We start from the raw sequence: 8,626 nt of genomic DNA, 5'->3' as shown, positions 1-8,626 counted from the left end.
GAGCCATCTCTCCAGCCTTGAAGATATTTTAAATTATTCGACTTTGTTAATTCCTCTCAGTTATATTTTATAGTTTTTCTAACAGAGTCTTCTACATTTCTAAATTTTTTACTATACATACTTAGGTTTTTATCCTTAGGGATTACATATATAATATATGTAATATTATATATATATATATGCCCAGAAATTTATTCCTATTTATGGGTGCCGTGATGGAATTTGCAGTCTACATGGAGACAAGCCTTTGGGTTTGTCTGTGAGAGCGTATCTAGATTAGGTTAAATCAAGGCGAGAAGGCCTGCCCTGAATAAAACGGAGAAAGAGAGCCAGGCACAGCAGCGTGTGAGCAGGAAGTATCTCCAGCTTTTCCCCCGTGGCTTTCCCATCCCAGCAGACCCTACCCTAGGATGCCTTCCTTAAGTTACTCTTGTCAAGAATCACTAATAAGGTGATACGTGATGTGTCTCGTTCCCTTTCCTTATTTATTTATTTATTTTTATTTACTTATAAATAAGTAAATGTTTGAGATAGGGATTCTCAGTGTAGCTCCTGCTGGTCTGGAATTAACTATGTAGGTGAAGCTGGCCTTGAACTCACAGAGATTTACCTGCCTCTGTCTCCCAAGTCCTGGGATTATAGCAACCACGTCTGCTACTATCCGATGTTCTAATACATGTAAACATTCTAAAAAATGTTTAATTTCTTACTTAGTTTTTACTTTTTGACTTTTCAGAGACAGGGTTTCTCTGTGTAGCTCTGGCTGTCCTGGAACTCACTCTGTAGACCAGGCTGGCCTTGAACTCAGAGATCTACCTGCCTCTGCATCCAGAGTACTGTGATTAAAGGCATGTGCCACCACCCTGGCTAGTCTAGCTTTTTGAAGTATATTTTATTAAAAATGACCAGGACTTTCCTCCTAACTGTTACTTGGACAACTGACCAACTTTTCTTTTTTCCTTACCTGGCATGTGGAATGTATATATGTTCTTTATGCCGTAAATATAGAGATATAAGAAGAGGCCTGGATACCCAAGGTCTTCTGTTGTGTTTTGCAGGTCTGGGGATTGAACTTGGGACCTTGTGTATGTTAGGCAAGTACTCCCCACCATTAGTATTGTCTCTATTTTATTTAGCATGCTGATTGACTATTCTCTTCTGCAGTTTAGCTTAGAACCCTGTACTGGCTGGCTGCCATGCTTTCATGGTTTCATAAATCCAATGTCAAGGGGAGCAGGTCCTACTGACGCCATTCAAAGCCATGAGCTCATTTACTTTCACTGAAATGGCAAATCTGGCATAGGGAAAAACTGATAATTCACAGATTTATTTTTGGTTAATGACAGATTGGTTTCTGTTCTTTAATGTGTGCATGTGTGTGTCGCTAGAAATTGAACCCATGGCACTTTATCACTGATTTACATCCCCAAATCTTGAGCTCAAGTCTGTCTGTTTCTGGCTGTCTGTCTCATTTTGCCTATGACTCTTTGCCTGTATGTAGGTCTATGTACCACATGCATACCAGGTGCCTACAGAGGTCAGAAGAGGCTGTCAGATATCCTGGACCAGAGTTCCAGATGGTTTGAGCCGCCGTGCAGGTACTGGGAATTGAACCTCGATCTCTGAAAGAGCAGCCAAAGCTCTTCACCTCTCGGCTGTCTCTCCAGCAAGCCCCGCCCCAGTTCCCTTTTTACTCTTTTATTTTGAGACAGACTCTCTATAAGTTGTCCAAGTTCACCTTGAACTTGCTCCATTAACTAGGCAGCCGTGGGTGTCCATCCTCCTGTTTCAGTTGTACCCATAGTTGGGGTGAGGCCCGCACCCCAAGACCTAGTAGAATTGGCGAGTTTCTCATTTTTGAACCAATATCTCCCAGGAAATAGGCTTCACATAACATCTTGCAGTTATCGGCCAGCAAGATGGATCAGCGGGTACATACTGCCTGTGTGTGGAACTTGCATTACACACCACTGTACTTCTTTGAGATTTTGGTCACTGTATTAGGACTGTAGACTCAACTCTTCCCCTGCTGTAATCTTGACACCTTCCTCGTTACCTAATACATTGCCAAAGCTGACCTTGTTTGTTTAGCAGAGGAGTGACTATGTCACCTTATAGACTCCGTTAAAGGGAATGCTTATATGCTTGCTCATTAACAGAGTGATAGGGCCAGCACCTCAGTTGGGACAGCATTCCTTTCTTCCCTCATCTGTGGCCATGCCTGGTTTCTCTAGTTTATGCTCTCTGCCTTTTTCTGTCTAACAAACAAACCAACAAACAACAATAATTTAAAAAGCACCTTTGTTCTTTTTAAGATTCATTTATTTTATGTATGAGTACACTGTAGCTGTCTTCAGGCACACCAGAAGAGGGCATCAGATCCCATTACAGACGGTTGCGAGCCACCATGTGGTTGCTGGGACTTGAACTCAGGACCTCTGGGAGCAGTCAGTGCTCTCACCCTCTGAGCCATCTCTCCAGCTCAAGCACCTTTACTCTTATTTGACCTGTACGAGTGTTGACTTACATGTATATATGTGCACTCTGCATGTCTGATAACTGAGGAGGTCAGAAAGTGTTGAATACCCTGAAGCTGGAATTATAGACAGATGTCAGTCATCATATTGGTGCAAGGAATTTAACCCAGGTCCTCTGCAAGAGGCTCCGGTGCTCTTAACACAGAACCATCTCACCGACCCATCTTCTTCCAAAAACCAGTCTTCTCCCGCTGTGGCTCTAAGTAAACCACTTTATTTTACTTCTATTTTAGTTGAAAAGAGATCCTTAACAGCCACCATCAGCCTTTTCTTCAAATACCCTAAAGTTAAAGGTTGATGGACTTCCTAGGTACATAGAGCTGAGGGAAAAAGCAAACGACCTTAAACCAACCAACCAACAACCCGCCTGCCGGCAGGGACTCTAACAGAGCAAGGTTAGAGGGACAAGGTGACTGGTGCCAGGCTCCCTTACCTGCCTTTTCTCAGCCTCTTCTTTTTTTGTCCTGGGGAAACTGTTACAGATTCAGTTTGAGATTACATGTCCCGAAAGTTCTTATAACCTAAGAACTGGGAGACTGTCACACTGGCTAAGAAGGTTTTTAGATCTTCCGTTCAGGACAGACTGTAAGTGTTAAGGCCAAAGAAAACTCTCATTGGAAATTCCCCGAACTCCAAAAAGGCCGTCCAAATATCCAGAAACAAGCCCAGACCTCAAAAGTTCAGAGTTTTGACAGCACGATTAGGGGAATGCGGTGGAACTGTTTTTCTCCAGAAAAGTTTAGGAATATGTTCATGCACGAAGTGAGTATAGTTCCAAGGGACAAAAGGTGTGAATTGAGATTACTAAAAAGAAGGAGGACAGAGTTAGAAATCTGGACAGTCGCTGTAGGTAAAGGGGAAAATGCTTCACTTTGTTAGATCACAAAGAGCATGCTCACCGTTCTATGTGTATTCTTTAATTTTTTAATTGAGTAATTATTATACCCATTTTACAGAGGACTTAACTGATTAAGAGCTCACTCCATATCTTATTCCATACAACTAATAAATGGTAGAATTTAAGAGCAATGCCAGTCCCGTTGATTCTCAATCCCATTTTTACTTATTTATTTTTTGAATCTTTGAGATGGGGTTTGGCATAGCCCAGGTTGGCACTAATCTTTCGATATAGCTAAGAATGACCTTGAACCTCTGATCCTTCTGCCTCCACCCCCCCTGGTTCTGGAATTTAGGCATATGGCACCATACCCATTTTAGTCAATGCTTGGGGCTGTTAGCAGGGTTCCATGAATGCCAGGCAAGTTTTCTACCTACACCAAAACTGTATTCTGCCATGTAAATTCACACGAAGCACATGAGGAATGGTGGCTCACACCTATAATCTCATCACTCCGAAGGGTGAGGCAGGAGGATTGCCATGAGTTTGAAGTTAGGATGGACTATGCCGTGAGGCCTTGCTAAAACAACAACAACAACAAAAAGCCCCTCCACCTCAAAATAAAAAGCAAACAAACAACTAAATAGGGGGCTGGAGAGATGGCTCAGTGGATGAGAGCACTCATTGGCTGCACTTGAGTGGACCTGAGTTCTCAGTTCCTAGCACCCACATGGTAGCTCACCGCAGGTTGTAACTCCAGTTCCAGGGGATTTGATGTTCTCTTCTGGCCTTTGACAGCCTTTCACACACATGGTATACAGATATTCACGCATGTCAAATAACAAAAAGAGTAGCAGAGACTTGGCAAACAAGTCAAAAATGAAAGCTCACACTGGGCAAATCCCAGTACTCAGAGACAGGAGGAGCTATTGAATTCAAGGACAGCCCGGTCCACAGAGTGAGCTCCAGAATAGCTAGTGCTGTGTTGAGAGACCTTGTCTCAACAAAACAACAAAAGGAGGCGGCTCATTCCTTCCCCAGGGCTAATCATTCACACATACTTACATACATGCACACATACATGCATACACGTACATCGCACAATTCATATATTGTAAAATGTAAGTGGATTGAAGAAAAATGTTTATTATAGGTGCCCAAAGAGACCAAAGGAAAACGTTAGATCCTCTGGAACTGGACTGAAGGGCACTTGTGAGCTGGGAAATGTGGTGCTAGGAACCAAATATGGGGGTTAGTCAAGAGCAGCAAGTGCCCTCAAATGCTCAACCGCTAAGCCAGCCCTCCAGCCTCCCAGCCTCCAACATCCCTATCTTTGTGAGATAGGTTCTAGGTAGCCTTGTCATAGAACTACTGTGGAGATGAGGCTGGCTTCAAACTCAGAGAGCTGCCTGCTCCTGCCACCAAACTAGTCCCCCAGATTAAGGTTATTATGATTCAGAGGAAATACCTGGTGTGTGGGACCAGGGACTGAGGGGCATAGGTATATATTTTACTTATCAAAGCAGACCTGGCCTCCAAGTTCTCCCAACCTTGAGCTTTCCAGCATGGGGGCTGGGCTGCCCTTCCCCCAGAGGCTCCTCCTTATATAATCCAGATATTTTGCGCTCCCCATCACCCCCTGTTCCCCGAGACTTCCCTTGTCTCAATCCTTGGGGCCCGTGAACTCACCAAGAGCAGTTTCCCAATAAACCTGCCTTTAATCTAATCTAATCTGGTTTGAATTGGCTCACTTCATCAGCAGAGAAATAACCTATCACCTGGGAAATGGCTTTTTTTTTTTTTTTATAACAATTGAGTTCCTATTTGAATCAAAGTTCAAAAAAAATTCTACACAGAATCTTTATGCTGAATTAATTCCAAAAATTGCCACAGTAATCCCTCCCTATACACTTTCCTTCGACTTTGCCTTCAACTTGCTTTGACAATAATTTTTATTTTTGCAATTTATTATCTATGCACTCTTGGAAGCCGTATGGCATAGAAAGGTATTTAAAGGTTTTTCTCCATTCATTGCTTGTGTGTGTTGTCTATGTCTGTAGGCACTTGTGCCACTGTGCTCTTACGACAATCAGAGGACAACTTGCAGGACTTGGCCGGTCCTCTCCTTCTACCATATGGTTCTCAGGGATCAAACTCAGGTCATCGGGCACTGTGACAAGCATCCATACTCGCTGAGCCATTCTGCTGGCCCAGGAGTCTAAATTATCTTGCTAGAAGCATGTCTCCTCCAGTAGTTACAACCAAACTCTTGACTGAGGTTGTCTAGGCCACCCAAACCATTCAGTCCCGACTGCATGTACATAATTTACCCAAAGTAAGACCTTTAGAGGAACCACCTAACTAAACCAATCCCAAACTGCTGACTCACAGAATTATGAGAAAAGAAATGACTATATTTTAATGGGATATTCTCCCCCTCCCCTAAAAAGAAACAAAACAAAACCCTAATATAGTCATCATGAGTGGATTGTTTTTCTGGTTATTCAGACTTTTAAAAAAAATACATTTATTTACTTTACATATATGTAAAGTAAATCAGGGGGCATCTGATCCCATTACAGATGGTTGTGAGCCACCATGTGGTTGCTGGGAATTGAACTCAGGACCTCTGGGAGCAGTCAGTGCTCTCAACCTCTGAGCCATCTCTCCTGCCCTTATTCAGACTTTTTAAGTAAGTTATTGTCTTAGTTAGGGTCTTATTGCTGTGAACAGACACCATGACCAATGTAACTTTTATAAAGGACAACATTTAATTGGGACTGGCTTACAGGTTCAGAGGTTCAGTTCATTATCAAGGCAGGCACATGGCAGCATCGCAGCATCCAGGCAGGCATGGTGCAGGAGGAGCTGAGTTCTACATCTTCACCTGAAGGAAGCCAGGAACAGACTGGGCATTCCCAGGCAGCTAGGTGTAGGGTCTCCAAGCCCACCCCTACAGTGACACACTTCCTCCAACAAGGCCACACCTTCTAATAGTGCCACTCCTTGGGCCAAGCATATGCCAACCATCACAGTTATTTAAGTAAGTTATATGTGTAATATAACACAGGACAACACAGCATAAAGAGCCATAGAATATATATATATATATGTATATATATATATATATATGTCTGAGAACTACAAAGACATATTTGCTTGAAGGGTTAAGACAGCTACTTATCAAGAAGATAATGTCAGAAAAATCTTGAGAGATTTTGGTAGTGAGGAGAAGGAGAGGGGGCATACCAAGTAAAAGAAAATGACCGGGGCTTGGGGATTTAGCTCAGTGGTAGAGCGCTTGCCTAGGAAGCGCAAGGCCCTGGGTTCGGTCCTCAGTTCCGGGGGGGAGTTGGCACCATCTACCGCTGAGTCACTCCGTCAAGATCCCTGAAAGTGATTTTTGTTTTTGCTTTGTTTTGTGTGAACATGTGTAACAGGAGCTGGGGAGTGTACACGGAGGTCAAAGGACAACTTTTGGAGATCAAACTTGGGTCATGGAACTTGTGGGGCAAACATCTTTACTCCATGTGCCAAGTCAGTGCCCCCTCCCCCTTTTCTCTCTCAGAGGCAGTGTCTCCTATAGTTCATGGAGTTTACCATGCAGACAAAGATGGCTTTGAACTACTGTTAAGCCACATTAGAGCTGGGGTGAGGGTGTAGCTCAGTGGTAGAAGACTTTCTTAGTATTGGGAGGTCCTGGGTTAGCTCTCCTGCACCAAGGGAAGAAAAGTGACTTAAGGGACAAAAACCTTGCATCAAACTATTATCAGTTGCATGGCAAAATAAACTTCATAAATTAGTGTAACACAGTAGCAATGAGAGAAAATAAATGTACTACAACCGGTACCACCAGTTGAAATAGGTCTAGAAGCCAATATCAACCACTTAAAGAATGGGGAGAAAAACCATTAAGGAAGAATAACATTGTCTAGAGTCAAGGCAAACCAGGTGAAATACAGAACAGACTGTTTAGAAAAGCTTAATTTTGGCCGGAATAGTGGCGTACACCTTTAATCCAAGCACTTGAGAGGCAGAGGCAGGAGGATCTCTGTCAACTCAGCCAGCCAGAGCTACATAGTCTCTGCCACAAAACAAATAAATAAAGCAAAGAAAAAAGGTCTGGAGCTTTTATTCAGTGGGTCTCTGTCTAGAAGAAGGTGTTGGGCCTCTTGGTGGTGAAGCGTGTTTTGTGCTGGCGCTCCCAACACACGGAGGCGCAATGGGAATTTGATCTTGGGATCGTGGAACTGCTTGACAGCTGGCTCGCCCGCGGCACTTGGCAGCTGCAGTCTCTTCCACCTTCATGATCTGGATGGAGTGCTCTCAGGCACTGTGTTCCGCACCCATGTCGAGGTAGCACTGTGTGACCGCGCCAGGGGTGGTCAGGTCTCAGTACCTGTTGTGAGTGCCACTGTGGGAGTCACATCGCAGCCGGAAGCCGAAGTTCTTCACATGCAGGGGTGAGTCCTCAAACACCTGCCCTCAGTACACAATCTCCCCGTTATGACTTCTTTATCTTCTTCAGCTGCGACACAAAGTACGGACCAGAAGCGGAACTTAGCCACCACATGGTCGGGTGCAAAGATTCGCATTCGGCACAGTGGCAGCATGTGGCATTTTGGGGTTGGCAAGCAGCACCCCACCACCTTGTACCCCCGAAGCGTGTCCGATGCCTTCATGGCACGGTGTGGTCGTTCACCACCACTCAAAAAGGAAGTGCCGGGCTGGAGAGATGGCTCAGTGGTTAAGAGCACCGACTGCTCTTCCAAAGGTCCTGAGTTCAAATCCCAGCAGCCACATGGTGGCTTACAACCATCTACAATAAGATCTGATGCCCTCTTCTGGTGTGTCTGAAGACAGCTACAATGTATATAATAAATAAACCTTAAAAAAAAAAAAGGAAGTGCCGCTTTTCACGAAGGCTTTTGTCATCAAAAAAATGTTTTATTAAAAGACTGAAAACACACAGGAAGGATTAATAATACACCATTCAGGATAACTGCCTCTACAGTTAAAGACAATTTGCTATTTCCTTGTCTTAGTCGGGGTTTCTATCCCTGCACTAACATTATGACCAAGAAGCAACTTGGGGAGCAGAGGGCTTGTTCAGCTTACCCTTCCACATTCATCACCAAAGGAAGTCAGGACTGGAACTCACACAGGCCAGGAAGCAGGAGCTGATGCAGAGGCCATGGAGGGATGTTACTTACTGGCTTGCTTCCCCTGGCTTCCTCAGCTTGCTCTCTTA

At 44.0% G+C, this 8,626-nt stretch overlaps 1 pseudogene; it reads right to left on the bottom strand.

Moving 5' to 3' along the window:
- Positions 1 to 7,411: 7,411 nt before the first annotated feature.
- Positions 7,412 to 8,057, bottom strand: LOC116905651 (annotated as a pseudogene).
- Positions 8,058 to 8,626: the final 569 nt, after the last annotated feature.

The sequence above is a fragment of the Rattus rattus genome, chromosome 7 (genome assembly GCF_011064425.1).
Source record: "Rattus rattus isolate New Zealand chromosome 7, Rrattus_CSIRO_v1, whole genome shotgun sequence".
Lineage (NCBI taxonomy): Eukaryota > Metazoa > Chordata > Mammalia > Rodentia > Muridae > Rattus > Rattus rattus.
Note: the sequence above shows the minus strand (reverse complement) of the source record. Positions and strands in the feature narration are given on the sequence as shown.